Below are 18,406 nucleotides of genomic sequence, written 5' to 3'. Positions count from 1 at the left end.
CACATGGGAAACTAGATCTTGCAGTCAAGCCTTCTCCTACACCACTCATAAAGTATGGAATGACGTTCCAATACACATAAGAGTCTCCTCTTCACTTCTTGGATTCAAAAAGAATCTGAAGACCTGACTTTTTGAGTAGTCCCACTAGGCCACAGGTTTGGCTAGCCTCACACCTGATCAGCACCAGGATACCTATCCCAGATTAAGATGTGTTCTACATAACATAACATAACATATGATTCAGAGACAACCATTGGCCCTGACTTCCCTATATGTTCCCAAGCAAGGTCACAAAGTCTTTCTATGAAACAGTCACACTGTCATGACCTGGACTTTTTGCCCACTCATTGTTGGGAGATCCTAAACTTGGGTATGAGAAGAAACATTAATGAAACACATAATCACTAGGAGGCACCAATCCCATCCTGGGCAGAGGGGGTATCCTTGTTACATGACAAAGACCGAAGCTGGAAAACTCAATACCCATTGAAGGTGGACTATTCACATTTTTTGGTGCTATGTAAAAGCTACACCATGCTTGATCATATGTTGGTCAACAAGCAGCTTATCTCAGCAATCAAGAAAGCTAAACAGGACCCTATAACCTGATTAACTGTGGCACTCCTACCTGCACCCCAAATTGGCCTATGACTGCAAAAACACTGAGAGGCGACTCACAGTAACTAAAACGCTGGCCTTTTTAGAGACCCTATAGTGCAGACTAACATATGGAAGTGCATTCAGAGCTCCTATTATTAAATACACTAGTGAATTACGCCCAGCTATGATCTGAGATGCATTAAATTGGTGCCCTGAGGTGAATTTATGGTAGAAGCAGTACTCCGTATGAAAACTAGAGGAGCATTGCTGCAGAATTGAAAGGAAGCTTTATTGGAGGCAGGGGGACAGCACAAACACTCAGCGTCACAAAAGATATGGTAATGGGTGGTATTTCTCAGAAGACAGTGCAGAGCCTTTGAGACTAACAGGAAAAATTATCTCTTAGCTCAGATAGACAATCAGTTCTTTGAAGGCAGTAACAAGGCACGTAAATTACTGGCCAATCTACTTAGAGCAAAATGGGAAAATAGTTTTATTTTGGAAATTAAAGATGCAGATGGAACAATTTACAATATGAACAAGCATTGGCAGAAGCCAAACGTTTTTGCCTTTGCGAATTCTATTGGTATGGCCAATGCTTAGTTAGACAAGAACTACTGTACAACATGTTTTTTGGTGTGAATAAAAGTGTGGGATGAGAGGCTGGCATTGACTGCTTCATATGGCTTTTTTGTTTGAATTTTGATTTTGGGCCATGGCGACTTGCGTTGCTGTGTGGCATGTTTTTAGAAACTACAGTGTTCCTACATGGTGTGAGTGGTGTTCGTGTGAAGCTGTCTGGCGCCTTTGGGTTGGGTTTGGGCTTTGTGAAAGCGCTCCAGAAGATGGTTAGATAAAAAGCAGGCAAAACCTAATCAAAATGGATGAAAGAAAGTGATAATAACCATGCAGAAGCTGTGCCAGCTGCAGAATACAGCAACCAGGATGCATTCAGAATTAACAAGAGTAGTTGTTTTCTCGTCTCATTTAATTTACAGGAGAGTGGCAAAGGACATTCCTCGTTCTGTCGCAAATGGAGCCCATCTGGGAATAATGCATTTTTTTCATTTTACAATGTTAAGAAGGTTTCCAGCCGCAAACACCAATGAGCACAGGAATCGGTAGGATTAACATGTTTATTCTTCAAGGTCGGAAGTATTGAAAAGGTATTTTCCTTACAAAGTAATAGCCCCGGCTGCACCCGGACCTGGCGCCTCTTCTCCCGTCACCTCCTTCTCAACTGTCCCGAATCCTCCCCAATATTCATTTCACAACATTCAGAATAATTTTTTTGTGATAAGAAAAATATTACTATATACCTATAGATATAAGAGACTTAAAACATACAATGTTAGAAATATCTTCTTAATAAATCTTACACATATTTCATAAAAATGCTAACATTAATATAATCTGTAATATTTGATCCAGTACCTTTACTGAGATGCAGTTACATACATAGTCATCAAGTTTTCCTGGTCTTGTGATCCTCCTGCCACATCTGCTAAGTTTATTCTTCACACCAGTCATGTCGCTGTTCCGTACATTGTCGCCCTTATCCTTCATCTCAGTGCTCCGCTCCTCTTGCGTAGGACTAACACTGCTTCTACCAGCCTGCGCAGCCTGTGCAACATTGGCAGTTTGTATCGGAACACCAACCACACCTTGCAAACACTTTTTATTCCCAGTATCGTCAAAACTAAGCCAGTCAGTTCCAACCAAACCTCTCCCCTCATTGCCTTTGTAGGGGGAGAATCTGCTTAGATGCCATACTTTTCCATTCTCAAGTTGCACTGCATTACACAAAATTTTTGTGACCTTCAAAGGAGGATAGAATTTCCCCTTTTCACACTTTTTGAAACGTGGAACCTTCACCCTAACCAAATCACCCACCTGTATTCTTACACTTTTGCATTTTAGTTTTGCATCATAATACTCCTTCGAACGGATTTGTGCTTTTTTAATATTTTTTGTTACACCCTCGCTAGTCCAACAGCTTTTCCTTCAATCAATCATCCAACCTACATTGTCTTTCCTCAGTGGAACCCTTCCTCTCATTATCTCAAAGGGGCTGTGACCAGTGGAGCCACATGGTGTAGTTCTGTATGACCAAACCGTTTTCCAAACTTCCTTTTCCCAATCTAATTTTGCACATTCAGCCAATTGTATACTATTCTTCAACACTCTGTTGAAACGTTCCACAGCGCCATTACCAGCTGGATGATAGTTGGAAGTAGTAATGTGTTTAACACCACACCTCATTAAGAAAGCCTTGAATTTGTCAGACGTGAAATGCACCCCATTGTCCGTAATAATGGTTTTGGGAAGGCCCTCACTCAAAAAAACGGTATCCAAAAATTCTAAAATGGACCAGGAATCCACCTTGGTCACAATTCCAATTTCAGGCCATTTAGAGAAATGATCAAACATCACCACAATATATCTGCACCCATCCTCCACCTGTATCGGTCCAGTAATATCCAGGCCAATCTTCTCCCAGGGCATGCCTGGACACCCAACAGGAACTAACCGTGGTTTGAATGTGGATAACGTTTTTTCTAACTTATTGCATAAAACACAATCTCTTACTGTCCTTTCCACAGCTAAATCATTACCTGGCCACCAATACAATTGTTTAACTTTACTTTTCGTATTTGATATGCCCAAATGTTCATCATGGCATAAATTCAGAATTTTCCACCTGAGTACTTCTGGGGGAACTACCCTACCATTGCGCAATAACCTGTTGTGTTCAACAGACAACTCTTCCTTGACTTCCCAAAATCCCTTCACATATTCATCAAGAACTTTTTTATGGGGCCACCCCTCACTTAACAAGATTTGAACTTTATTTAACGTCTCGTCTTCACCCATGGCCTTATCCCACTCGCTTTCGGAGATGCCCTGAAAGTCTGAGGGTATAACATCAGCTACACAACAGTCCTCCAACTCCTTCACCCCCTCTTCAGTATTCGCTAATGGCATTCTACTTAAGAAATCAGCAATCTTATTCTTGATCCCAGGTACGTAACGTACTTCATACTTGTAGTCCAAAAGTCTTATAGACAACCGGGCAATACGTGGCGAGGCTTTGAATAAGCCTTTTGTCGTAAGCACTTTGGTAAGCAGTTTGTGGTCACTACGCAAGATGACATTTATACCCCATACAATTGATCTGAAATGTCCCAAACCCCACACACATGCAAGGGCCTCCCTTTCAATAACAGAATATTTTGCTTCAGTATTGGTTATAGAATGAGAAGCAAATGCAATCACACATTCCTTACTATTTGCATCCATTTGCGTAAGGACAGCTCCCAAACCCTTATTGCTGGCATCTGTTGTAACTATACATTGTAGATTAGGGTCAAAACCTTGTAAGGCAGGTGCTCTAATAATGTAGCTTTTAATCAATTCAAACGCTGTTTCACACTCTTCACACCACCTAAATACGCATTTCCCTTTCAACAGTTGCCTAATAGGAAACGTTTTATGGGAAAAGTTATGCACAAACTTTGCATAATACTCTGCTAGACCTAAAAAGGCCCTAACTTTGTCTTTATTAGTAGGTGCAGGTGAATTCTTTATGACTTCTACAAGGCTAGCTTTTGGTTCAATACCTTTGCCGCTAATTTCGTGTCCTAAATAAGTGACACTTTTCCTGGCTATCTTACACTTACTATATTCAGCCGTAAGTCCATTATCTCCTAGCACTTGAAGAACATTCTTGACTTTAGTGTCATGGTCATCTTTCGAATCCCCCATAATTAAAATATCATCTTGGAAAAACAATACGTCCCGCGTTTTAATAAAAAGCTTATACATTAGCCTTTGGAACATAGCCGCTGCAGAAGCCAACCCAAATGGAACTCTGACAAATTGATAACACCCAAATGTCATAATAAACGCGGTTAGTCTACGGCTGTCAGGATGCAATGGAACTTGGTGATATGCAGAAGTAAGGTCTATTGTGGTAAACCATTCCTTACCTTTGGTCAGCGCTACGACCTCATTGATCTTGGGCAATGGAAATTGATCCACCAAAATATTCTTATTGAGGGCCCTAAGATCCACACATACCCTCAATTTGCCATTAGAACGTCTAGCTACCACCAGTGGAGAAATCCAATCAGATGACTCAACCTGTTCAATGATACCAGTCTGGTGTAACTTATCCAACTCACTAGAAACCTCATTCCTGATATTAAAGGGAATATTTCTTGCCTTATGAATAACAGGAACAGCATCATCTTTAAGTATTATCCTATGTTGGAATCTTTTAAGCTTTCCCACAGTTCCTGAAAATACTAGAGGATACTTGTCCTTTATGGTTGCATCACACACATCACCTCCCTGAATCACCGATACTGGTTCTGTACCATTTGGGTCCAAAACCATTCCCAGTGCTCCCTGGTCCCACCAACCTAAAACTGGGGGCCCAGACTTTGACACATACATCTTACATTCTGCTTTACGATCCTTGAATGCAAATAACAATTTTTTGTAGCCAAGCAGCTGGATTGATTCCCCCGTAATACTTTTAGGTGAGATATCCGGTGTATCCAAAACGCCACCAACAGTGCGTTTCAATTTTTTTAACCAAACTTGTTCATTAACAGTTGTATAAGGTGACCCAGAGTCAGCAGTAATCGTGATGGTAACACCCCCTATAGATATGTCACACTTTGGTCTTTTCTGTTGGCACTCCGACATTCCCGTTCCAGAATTTCTTACATTAAGCACCCACATATTCTTGTTGTCACTATCTGAGGAGGAAGCTGATTCAGTAGCATCCTCTAACAACTTTATCGCTGTTCCTTTTTTTCTCCTGCAAACCTTAATAAAATGGCCAAAAATACCACAACCAGAACATTTCTGATTGCGTGCTGGACAGCTTTTGTAATTCGCGTAGTGACCAAGTAATCCACATCTGAAACATGTAAATTCCGCCTTTGAAGTGTCTCTTTTTGACTTCCTATTTTTGTAGGAGTTGGCCATCCTCGAAAATCCATCTGATCCCGTCGAACATTTCTTTGTCTCTATGACTCTATTCACTAGTTTATACGACTCTGCTTTTGAATCATCCTCTTTGTGATTTCCCTGTAGGACAGCTTTTGCGCATCTCCCTGTAAGTTCTGCTTTTTTGACTACTTCTATTACTTCTTGTAAGGGCGATTCCCCTTTAGTCCATAATCAATCCTGTATGTTCTGGTTGGCTGCATGCATAACTATCTGGTCTCTGATGAGCTTGTCATGTAAAGTGACAAATCTACATGTTAAAGCTACATTTTTTAAGGCAGACACATATTCTTCAATGGTTTCCTCTTTACCTTGCTTCCTATGAAAGAATTTGTAGCGATCAATCCAGACCCAAACCGTGGGAGAATAGTATCTATCCAAATCCTCTAATGCATGAACAAAGACATCTCCTTGCTCTCTGTGTTTCTTTTCAATCCTATTGTAAATTATAAGACCGTGCGGCCGTAAGCAATGCAGTAAAATCTTCTTCTTTTTTTCTCCTGAAAAATCGTTATCTTCATCACATGCAGAGATGTCATTTATAAAATATTCTCGCCATTCTTGCCATTTAATTGAGACATCACTACTTCCAGGAATAAAAGGTTGAGGAGGTGGAAGATTCAAATTGCTAGAAGCCATTAGTACGTGTGAAAGAGAAAAAAAAAATGTAATATTTCATCAACTTCAAATGTATATAAACATTAATGTCTTTCAATTTGGAATAAAGTGTCAGTTCGTTCACTTGCATCAGTATTATTACTTGCTTTTTCCAGTAAAAAAAAACGTTATGGGCGACTTTAGAGGATTAGAAGAGGTTAGCGGTCTAGTTTCAAAGTCCCATAAGGTTTTGCAGGCCGCGTGAAGGTAAGCGGTCTAGTTGTTCTGATCCTGTAACGTTTGCAGGCCAACGCGCAGTGGTAGGCCAAACGTTGCCAGGAGATGCGTCACAGGCGCACGCGCGCACATAGCACAGAGCATGGGGCGCGCGTATGCAGCCTCCGTTTCAGCACTTTCTGGTGAAAAACAACTACTCACAGCAGTTCCGAAGATTGAAGTTAATCGAATTGCGTGGACGTCGTAGGAGTTCAACTTGACAATCGTAACCTGGATCGCAATTCTGGATACAAACGGGGCTAACGACTCCTCGCCAATATTGTTAAGAAGGTTTCCAGCCGCAAACATCAATGAGCACAGGAATAGGTAGGATTAACATGTTTATTCATCAAGGTCAGAAGTATTGAAAAGTTATTTTCCTTACAAAGTAATAGCCCCGGCTGCACCCGGACCTGCCGCCTCTTCTCCCGTCACCTCCTTCTCAACTGGCCCGAATCCTCCCCAACATTCATTTCACAACATTAACTCCTCAAAATTCTCCCGTCCGCCGGCTCGTGCTTATCACGCACGAGCCCATTACATAGAACAATCTACAACTACAATACAACATACAACCTGTGGGAATCTACAAATGAGTAAACTGAGGGAGCAAAAACACACTGTATCAAATAACATTTATGCTCAGGCTCGTGTGTTTTTTTGCTAATGCTAATAAATGTGGAATAGAGGTGTCAAATGGCACCCAAACTGTGCCGTCAGAGAACGGTATCTGTATGTATGTTATTGAATTTAGTGTACAAACAACCTGCACAATATTTTCTGGTTCAGAATTTAAGACAGCAGGTGCTTCCTAAGGAGTGAAATATCCCCAGCTGCACATAATCAGGGTGTTGAAAATAACCAAGGATTTCCAAAGCAAAGCGAGAGAGGAGAGGGTGTGTGTGGTGTGGCAGCCGGAGCTGCCGACTTTGGAGCTGGAGAGCCAGTTTCAAGTCTGTTTAGTGCCCTGTGATTCTGGGCGGAACACTTACTCTCCCCGTGCCTCCCAAAAATGAATGCGTCCTTGTGTAATGTAACTGGTGCTTCTCTGCGCTATATAAACAAAACAGCAAAAAAACAGAAAGCGGAAAAAAAGCTTGACAGACAGCAGGAGGAAGTATGACAAAGAAGGTGGAAGAGTCACAGGAAAGGGGAGAGAAGGAGCGTAAGAAAAGGAGAGAACCTTCCAAGAAAAAAAACTAAGAAGAACTTGCACATATTCTCGTGACAGGGGACTACAAGTGGGGGAGAGTGGGGTGGGTAATGCAGCACCAAGGAGCAAAAGGAGGGCATTGAGAGAACAAATGACACTGCACTCAAAGTCGGGAAGAAAGTAAAAAATAAATACCTCAGAAGCATGCCGCCATTGGAAGGATACTGGTTGCCAACCACTCATCACCAACCAGAAAGAGTACTTCGTCCAAGCTCCAGAGAACAGCCAAAGGAGAAGAGAGGAATTGCAACCTGATGATGTCGGGATTCTTGCTGACCAATGACGAACAAGAAAAGGAAGTGACCAGAAAAGCCTACCAATGGTAAGTAATGGGTAGGCTGTGGGTGGGTTGCGAGCCTGTGGGCGTGCCGTAAATCCCTTTTAAATTTTCTTTTTTCAGGTACAAAAGATTTCACCACAGCGCAAGCGTTGTGCAGGTGAAACCTAAAAAAGGAGAAGGCTGAGAGATTTATATGATTCTACAGAGACATTTACAGCAGGAAACACACTCACTATCACGGAAGACAGCACAAAACAAAAACTGTTAAATCTTATAGCTGTGGGATGCAGTAGGTGGTGATGATTGGTATTTCTATAGCTAGACACCAAGAAGGCCTGTGAACGAATGAACTGGGATTTATTGGCAGATACCCTGATTGAGATGGGCTTTTGGAATTGCTTCCTTGGCTGAGCTCCTTCAGACTACAATGCCCCTGAGGCCAAAATCTATTCAAATGACACTTCTGGAACTAGCCAGCATTGGTCATGGGAGCCTCTGATTTCTCCCATTTGCCTTTGTTCTGGAACCTCTAGCTACTGGCACTAGAGCAGACAACCTCTTCGAAGGCATTAACATTCGAGAGGTTTTTAAACTGTCAGTAATTACGGCAATATTCTTCTGACTACTCCAGAGCTGCAGACTTATCTGCTGACAATTAAGACTGAGCTAAAGCATTCCCAGAATACCTTTGGTTTAGGATAAATCTACACAAGCCTATGTGCTTCACTATTACATTTAGTCCAGCTGCACTGCACTCCCTCTTGAAGACTATTGTTTTTCAATGGTGCACAAACTCAGTTACTTAAATGGAGGCTGTAAGGTACCAAAGATGCCAATGCAAAGCTTCTTCAAACGATAGTTAAGACAGATCTACCAAACACTGGGACATGTTGAGAGTAGGATGCATGGAAGTGCGTAAGGTGTTCATCCTCCCTAGGATATTTTATATCTTCGAGTAGATCCTCCTGGTCTTCCAGACAAAATTACTAGCTCACCTCCAAAGATTCTGTAACAAATATATTTGGCAGGGAAGGAGAGCAAGGCTGACTTATGATCAATGTGTCTTATGTGCACTGGTTGGGTGTGGGAGAATGCCCCAGTTTGGTGAAATATTATCACAGGACCCGCCAAAAGACTGATAAAGCATCCTTTGTTATTGACCGTACATTGAATAGGGACTGCCCTGACAGGTGCCATGGCTGCCAAGATCCCAGAAACTGCTTTACGTTTATCAGGGCTTTGAATAACTTCAGTCCATAGTCCCCATTGCACTAAAATATCCTCTGGCACTAAAAGTTTACCTGTTGGCCTGTACTGAGTCACTAAAATGTACAAATTCCACTTCATCTCATACTTGATCAGTTCCCAAACTAGACAAGTGCTTGCAAGGGTTATTAAATCTGAACATAGTTTTATCCAAATTGGTTTATCTTGAACAAGTGCTTTCACACATATTTCTTTATTCACCCATGCTGTGGTAGGTTTTGTTCACTATTTGACATTATGGTACCTGCTGATATGCCTCACAGAAAACCATGGATTGTTTATGCTGTTTCTACTTATGTACTTTATTCTATAAGATATCTATTAGACAGACTTTTCGTGTCAGACCAGTCTAAGCAAAATTCTCCACTTTGATTCTTCAGAAAATGTTGAACTTGTGTTCTACTTCTGGGTGAGTTAGAAGCCAGTTTTCCCACCTATAGCAGTGCTAAAGCTCTACACATTTACTTTGGAGCTTCGCTCAGTTAGTTAGGTGGTGAAGTCCCTTCTGAGAAGAGTGATTCTGGAAAAGTGAAGAAATCATCCATGAGTAGCCGAGGACACAGATTTCCATTGACCAGCAAAAAAGGAGCTGGTTGAGAAGAAACTTACAGAGCAACACTGCAAACCATAGGCAACCCCCAAATTAAGGAGAAGCACTACAGTGATTAAAACCTGTATTTTCAGGTTCTTCTTAAAAGTCAGGCCATTCATTTTGGGAAACGTCAATAGTTTCTGAACTACAGAACACTACCTTCCGTATGAGCTACATTGTGCTTTTGGATTAGTGAATGAAGAACTCTGGGATGTAGAGTCAAGTTCTTACATGTCTGGTGCTTTCAACACACCAGCACTCTAGCTCTAAATCAGGGGTTTCTTGCTAAAAATAGCCACAGGCATAGCGTGGTCGGTAAGACTGGAGGTGTGTGAGCTTCAGATTTTATGGGAAGACGGGAGGCTAGTATTATGCATAACTTTCTATTTAACACTTCCAAGCAGCACCTTTAAAGAATGTAATAGAACATTAACTACACAATAGAATGGAACACTACAGTCCAATAAAAGCCTTGTGTCAGTCATCTTCCTTCTCTTTTGTTTTTCTGTTTCAGAGCAGATAAGTATATGTTTAACTTGAGGATTATTATAAGAATTATCCTGTTCATTATGTTCTTATTTAATGTATAAATAGTACCATTATTAGGGGTTTGTTATCTAATTTATTGGTATATATTGGATGTAGGTATATATAAAATACTTGAGATAAGCAGTAGTTGTAAGTTATTTGTGTTTTTATATTTTCATAACCATTATTATATATAACATGATTTAAAAAAATAATATTTGACATATGCGGTAAGTATATAAGGTTTAGCACAATAACGGTTACCGTTAGGATGGGTAGTGGAGTACGCTTGCTTTCATGTGCTCATGCTGTTTGAAAGTGAGGGCACTTAGGCATTCTTTGGCTTCAAGTCAGTCTTGGAGCTGGTGACCATCTTTGTTGCGGACATGCACCGTGTCCAAGACTGATTACTGGAGGAATTTGTGCCTATACAACACATGAGGGGAGAACAATAGTTTTTTTCCCTTGTACGCGGCGAAATAGACATTTTTTTTTTTTTTAAACATCAGGAGCGTATATTTTTGAGACATATTAATATTAGTAAAAAAAGAATAACAAGAAGGACAATTAAGTGCATTTAGGCCCCACACAGGGAAAACAATTGGTTTAACTTTTGCGCTCAGTGAGTAAGACACTATTAAATGTCAGGAGTGTCTTTTTGGAAAATTTTGAATAAAAGCGAAAAATAAATACCTAAAGGACAAATATTATCATAAGGTTAATGAACCATCAAAGTTATTAACCCCTTTAATGTGGGCGTCGGCCACTGGCCGATGCCCACACTACCTCCCTGGTGCGGGTCACGACCAGTGGCCGACACCAGGGGGGGTTAATAAATCCTCAGGTGCGTTGTACCCGAGGATTTATTTATTTATTTTTTTAATACCCGGGAGACACAGAAGCTTTTCCCGCCCCTTTGTGACGTCAGCGCGCCGGGAGGCCGTAAGGCCGCTTCCAGCTCCGAGGGGGAAAACGGCCCCAAACGGCCTTCCCCATGTTCGGGAAGGCCTCGTAAGAAAGGGGAGACTCTCCCCTTTCTTACGAGGCGTTCCTGAAAGTGTTTCCTGGCCCCCGATCGCAGCACAGCTGCGATCGGGGGCCTTGAAACACCACTAGACACGAGAGATTTCACTTGGGGGGGGTCGGCTTCCTCGGAAAACCGGTCGCCCCCCCCGGGCATATTTAAAAAAAGGTAGGTGTCCCCTGGGAGGGGGGGGGCGATCGCTCTCTATCGCGCCCCCCCAGGGGCTAAATTTTATTTTAAAAAAACAAAATAATAAAAATGTAAAAAAAAAAAAAAGAAAATGGACAGGGGGTCGCCCGTGGGGGCAATATTTTTTTTTTTTGTTGTAGGGTTTCCCTGGGGGCCATTTTGGCCCCCAAGGAAACCATACAACTACTAAAAAAAATATAGATCTATATGTATATATAGATCTATATATATAGATATATCTATGTAGATATATCTATCTACATGGATATAGCTATAGATAGATCTATATATATGTATACATATATATAGATCTATCTATAGCTATATCCATGTAGATAGATATATCTATATAGAGATAGATCTATATATATATATATATATATATATCACTTTTGTCAATACATGTGTGGTTTCCCTGGGGGCTGCGATCGGCCCCCAGGAAAACCAGACCCACATATAAAAGTGATCTATATATATATATATATATATATATATATATATATATATATTTGCCACCAGTTGTCTTGCAGTTGCAGTTTGCGTCTTCAAAGCAATGCACATACTACAACTGCCGCATTTCAACTGTAGCTTTTAGGCAGCAATAAAAAAGTCAAGTAAGTATTGTGATTATGTTTCTGCTACAAAAGGATCAGACTTTTGTCTAGTGGCAGTTTTAGTGCCATAAAGAAGCGCAGAAGGTTTATATGCCTACTGCAAAGAGCAAATCTGTATTTTATGTAAATATCTGAGTCCATTAGTAAAGTTGGCCATTACTTGCGCTGTAATACAAATGAAATGTATGTCCGGGGGGGGGGGGGGTGGCTATGGAGAGATGAAGGGCACTTTTGCTGGGTGGTAATGAGGGAATCCGAGGAGGAGGGAGTGGGAGCACCAATAATGATTGTTGGACTGGGCGCAGGAGGTGCTAAAGACTGTGACGAATGGTATGTGACAAGGTGTTTTTTGAGTGTCTTGAAAGAACGTGCTGATTGAGGGAAGAAGCGCAGGTAAGGTGGCCTCTACTGTTGCATGTATCTCACACACACCATCAATGTTGTGGCTGTCTACGTAGGCTAGTGTTTTAGAGCAACAGTTTAGCCAGTAGCAGAGATGGCATCTTGATGGATGAATGCTGCCGTCACTCGGGTTATAGAGGACAGCTCTGACCTAGGATCAGAGACTGAGACATCAGATACTGAGACAGCATCTGAGGGATAGGACAATGGCGCAGACTCTGGGAGTGATTTTTCAGTCGGAGGAGTCCCATTCGATAACTCCTCTTCCAGTAAATTATGAGGGAGGTGATGAGGACAGTCCTGCTGTCCCTTCGCGAGCACAGTCTGTGCAACGGGGTAATAGTGGGTTAGCCCAACCCAGAGAGCAGGTGAATGCGGGGCAAGCAGAGAGAGCGAGTGGTCTCTTGGGAGCTCCCCAATTTAGTTCAGCCCCAAATTCCACTGCCCAAATCGTATTGTGGAGACATCAAAATTATCTATCACAAAACAAACTGGTTTTCTAAGGCAGGCACCTGTGCTTTTGGTCCTGGGTTCGGCGGCCATATAGAGAAACATACTAAACCCGAACATTTCTGGAAACTAGACATCCGGAGGAGTCCACAGAGGTGTGACTTGTGTGGATTACCCAAAGTTTTCTTACCCAGAAAACCCTGCAAAGCTGAAATGTTGAATAAAAACTCAATTTTTCTCGCATTTCTGTCACACAAACTACAGGAATGTGCTGAGATCCACAAAATTCCTACCACCCAGTGATTCCTCAACTGTCCTGATAAAAACACTACCCCATTTGAGTGCCTATACCTAGTGCCTGCGTCAGGAATGGATGCCCCCAGGGTCAACAGCTGCCTCATGTAAGGACCAACATTGACCGTTGTGTGATCTATTCCTGTCGCGGGCACCAGGCCTACCCACACAAGTGAGGTACCATTTTTATCGGGAGACTTGGGGGAACGCTGGGCGGAAGGAAATTTGTGGCTCCTCTCAGATTCCAGAACTTTCTGTCACCGAAATGTGAGGAAAAAGTATTTTTTTAGCCACATTTTGAGGTTTGCAAAGGATTCTGGGTAACAGAACCTGGTCAGAGCCCCACAAGTCACCCCATCCTAGGTGTCTAGTTTTAAAAAATGCCAAGGTTTGCTAGGTTTCCCTAGGTGCGGGCTGAGCTAGAGGCCAAAATCCACAGCTAGGCACTTTGCAAAAACAGGCCTGTTTTCTTTGGGAAAATGTGATGAGTCCACGTTGTGTTTTGGGGCATAACCTGTCGCGGGCGCTAGGCCTACCCACACAAGTGAGATACCATTTTTGTCGGGAGACTTGGAGGAACGCTGGGTGGAAGGAAATTTGTGTCTCTTCTCAGATTCCAGAACTTTCTGTCACCGAAATGTGAGGAAAAAGTGTTTTTTTGGCCATATTTTGAGGTTTGCAAAGGATTCTGGGTAACAGAACCTGGTCAGAGCCCCATAAGTCACCCCATCCTGGATTCCCCTAGGTGTCTAGTTTTCACAAATGCACAGGTTTGGTAGGCTTCCCTAGGTGCCGGCTGAGATAGAGGCCAAAATCTACAGCTAGGCACTTTGCAAAAAACACGTCAGAATTCAATGTAAAAATGTGATGTGTCCATGTTACGTTTCCTGTCGCGAGCATTAGGCCTACCCACGCAAGTGAGGTACCATTTTTATCGGGAGCCTTGGGGGAACACAGAATAGCAAAACATGTGTTATTGCCCCTTGTCTTTCTCTACATTTTTTCCTTCCAAATGTAAGACAATGTGTAAAAAAGACGTCTATTTGAGAAATGGCCTGTAATTAACATGCTAGTATGGGCACCCCGGAATTCAGAGATGTGCAAATAACCACTGCTTCTCAATACCTTATCTTATGCCCATTTTGGAAATACAAAGGTTTTCTTGATACCTATTTTTCACTCTTTATATTTCAGCAAATGAATTGCTGTATATCCGGTATAGAATGAAAACCCATTGCAAGGTGCACCTCATTTATTGGCTCTGGGTACCTAGGGATCTTGTTGAACCTACAAGCCCTATATATCCTCGCAACCAGAAGAGTCCAGCATATGTAACGATATATTGCTTTAAAAAATCTGACATTGCAGGAAAAAGTTACAGAGTAAAACGTGGAGAAAAATGGCTGTGTTTTTCAGCTCTCTTTCAATATTTTTTTATTTCAGCTGTTATTTTCTGTAGGATCTACACAAATGACCCCTTGCTGAATTCAGAATTGTGTCTACGTTTCAGAAATGTTTAGCTTTCCGGGATCCAGCATTGGTTTCACACCCATTCCTGTCACTAACTGGAAGGAGGCTGAAAGCACCAAAAATAGTAAAAATGGGGTATGTCCCAGTAAAATGCCAAAATTGTGTTGAAAAATGTGGTTTTCTGATTCAAGTCTGCCTGTTCCTGAAAGGTGGGAAGATGGTGATTTTAGCACCAGAAACCCATTGTTGATGCCACTTTCAGGGAAAAAACCACAAGCCTTCTTCGGCAGCCCTTTTTTCCAATTGTTTTGAAAAAAATTAAATTTTCACTGTATTTTGGCTAATTTCTTGGTCTCCTCCAGGGGAAACCACAAACTCTGGATACCATTAGAATCCCTAGGATGTTGGAAAAAAGGACGCAAATTTGGCGTGGATAGCTTATGTGGACAAAAAGTTATGAAGGCCTAAGCACAAACTACCCCAAATAGCCAAAAAAGGGCTCAGCACTGGGAGGAGGGGGGGGGAAAGGCCCAGCAGCTAAGAGGTTAAGGAGGTTTGGGTGTCTTTCTACAGGGGACAGATGGTATTTTGAGTTGCTATGCAATATGATTAGTTTCTGTCATTGTGGAGAGTATTCTAATCAGTGACTTGTGTGAGGAAGGTTTGGCAGGTACTTTGGACAGTACAGGTTGATTTTTACAGACTGTGGGAGTTGTGTTATTGTTGTAACTTATCAGTAGGAGTGTTCCAATGTAATTCTTGTCAGGATTATCTGTTATTGTGGCAGAGCAAATAGAAGGATACTCTAGTGAAGGAGTAGGAGTTCAGTCTCAAATGGCTCAGGAATTAGTGGATAAGATACAGGATACAGTAAGGCAAGTGTTGAAAGAGAGGAAAAGAGGTGTTAATGATAATAAGGAATATTTGTCAATATCTGAAGGTGAGGGAAGAGTACTGAGATGTCCTGGAGTTAAATGCAATAAGAAGAGAAAGCATGTGGCTAAACCACAAGATGACATTGGAGTCCCAAGCGGCTCACAAAGAGTTGGTGCCCAAAGCGGCATGACTGAGAGGTAGGTCAGCCCTGCATTAAGGAGGATGTTGATGAATATATCCTGGATTTAAATTTAATCATTCCTTAGATGAGGAATTTGATGAGAACTGTTGGTGTGGAGAGTCTAGCAGGAGGTCAATATTGGACCCGCTAGGACAGATGTTATTTGACCTGAAAGAAATGAGGCGTCCTCGAGGATCCGATTGGTGGCCACTTGCACATGTGGCTGATTATATTAAAAAGTTGATCAGAAAACCTTTGGAAAAAGAAGAGCACAACCTTATTAGAACGGAATGTGCTTGAAAAGGAGACGTTAAATCCTAGTTTGGACCCCGAGCTAATAACATATCTATACAAATTGGGAAGAGATCCTTGCAAGAGTTAGGAATGTTCTTTAAAACAGTGTGAGGACAGGTTATTGGATGTTTTAGGTCCTCTAGCAAGAATATTCGATATGGTGGAGAAAGCCTATGTAAAAGGGGCAGATGTCAAAATACAATTAGTCAGAAGTTGGTGCTAGCAGGGAATTTGCTTTATTAGCAATGCCAATGCTGAAGTATTTGTTGAACACAGGAAGGCAATGCTTTTTTAAATTAGTCCCAAATTAGGTGAACTGGCCAAGAAAGAGTCAAGTGAAGAAGCAAAGGGGCCATTGTTTGGTGAAAAGAAGATGGTTTGAGCATTAGGAAAATATGCGCAGACCTTCATAGCCCTAGACAAAGATGCGCTATTTAATGCGCAAAGTCTTTCAAAATACTTTATATGGCAGGGTTCGGAGAAGAGGGCAACCTCTCAGCTGTGGATTTTACAAGTCCCAAAACTCAGGTAGATGAACATACCAAGGCCAGAGTTCCTACAATGGATCCTTTTACCCTCAACAAGGGAGATCGTCTTAAGTGAGATCAAATACAGGTAGAGGACAAACTGTCCTAGTTCTGGTTCTATCCTCGAAAAGGTAGGAGAAAGGTTGATATTCCACGTAGAGAAGTAGAAACAGATCTCCAACGATGCATAGGTATTAGCCACGATTATGGGTTATCAAATAGAGTTCAAAATGATTCTGCAGCAGTCTCAGTAATCAAAAGAGCTTTGCTTCAGCAGAGAATGATAGGGGGTTATAAGCTGCAAAGTACACTCCATGTTAGAGAAGGGAGCAATTAAGGAAGTCAGTGACAAGGACCTAGATTTTGTAAATACACTGTTTGTGATACAGAAAAAAAGACAAGGGATGGGGTCCAGTAATAAGAGGCACTGGACCAGGAGGTAGACTGCATTGAGAGAATTAAATTTCTTTGCAACTTACAGACATTTCAAAATTGAGGGGATTCATCTTACTTGAGATCTAGTGTTGGAAAAGGACTGGTTGATAAAGATGGATCTGAAAGATGCCTATTTTACCATTCCAATTGCAGAAGAGAGTCAGAAAGCCTTACAATTCAGATGGAAAAGTCAATTATTTCAATGTCTGTGCCTCACGTTTGGTTAGTCTTTAGACCCTTGGTGCTTTTCATAGGTCAAAAGGGCTGTCACAGGGTATTTGAGAGATAGAGAAGTTTGTATGATAAGTTAGACAACAATTTGATAATGAATCAGTGTCAGTTTGTTTTAGCGGAGCAGATTTATAGTCAAAGAGCGTTTGCAGTCCCTGGGGTTTTTGATAAATAAGAAGTCAATTGTGGAGCCCACTCAGAAATTAGAGCTTCTTGGTTTTGTTGCAGTCACTATAAAGGGTCAGATACAGTTCCCAGAAAAGAATATTTTGAAGATAAGGAAAGAGGAGAGGGTGCTTTTGAGAAAAGACTTGGTAAAGTTGAGAGACATTGCAATGGTGACAGGTCTGGTATCTTCTTCAATCCAAACAGTGTTTCTGGGTCCACTTCATTAAAGGGCCTTACAACGTCTGAAGACTTTGGGTCTTTCAAAGAACTTTGGTATAATGACATGGTGATGTTATCAGGAGAGGCGAAAACATAGTTGCAATGGCGGCTGAAGAACCTGGAAGCCTGGAATGGTCGGGAAAATTTTAGAATGCATCCAGATTATGTTTTTTTAGATGGATGCAAGCAATTTAGGATAGACAGCTTTGTGATCAGCTCAGGAAACCGGTGGTGTTTGGAGTTTGCACGAGCAGAAGGAACTTATAAATTGTTTGGAAATGAAGGCAGAAATGTTTACATTGCAAAGTTTCAAATCACAGTTCCAAGATGCTTCAGTTTTGTTAAAGATGGACAATGTTACAGCAGTGACATACATAAACAAGCTAGGGGGCAGCAGGTCCAAATGATTAGCAGCTATAACAAGAAAAAGGTGGGAGTTTGGTCTGGAACACAAACTATATCTGGGAGCTCAGTATATAACAGGAAAGGAGAACTGGATTGTGGATTGGCATTCCAGGAAGTTAGTGGACTTCAGCGATTGGAAGTTGAAGGAGAGTTCTTTCATGAGGATTTCAAGAGTTTTTAGGTCTATTGCAGATAGATCTGTTTGTGTCAAGACTGACTCATCAGATGGAAGGTTATTACAGTTGTTGACCGGATC

This window comes from Pleurodeles waltl, chromosome 6 (genome assembly GCF_031143425.1).
Source record: "Pleurodeles waltl isolate 20211129_DDA chromosome 6, aPleWal1.hap1.20221129, whole genome shotgun sequence".
Lineage (NCBI taxonomy): Eukaryota > Metazoa > Chordata > Amphibia > Caudata > Salamandridae > Pleurodeles > Pleurodeles waltl.
The sequence above is the reverse complement of the archived record's forward strand: the minus strand, read 5'-3'. Positions refer to the sequence as shown.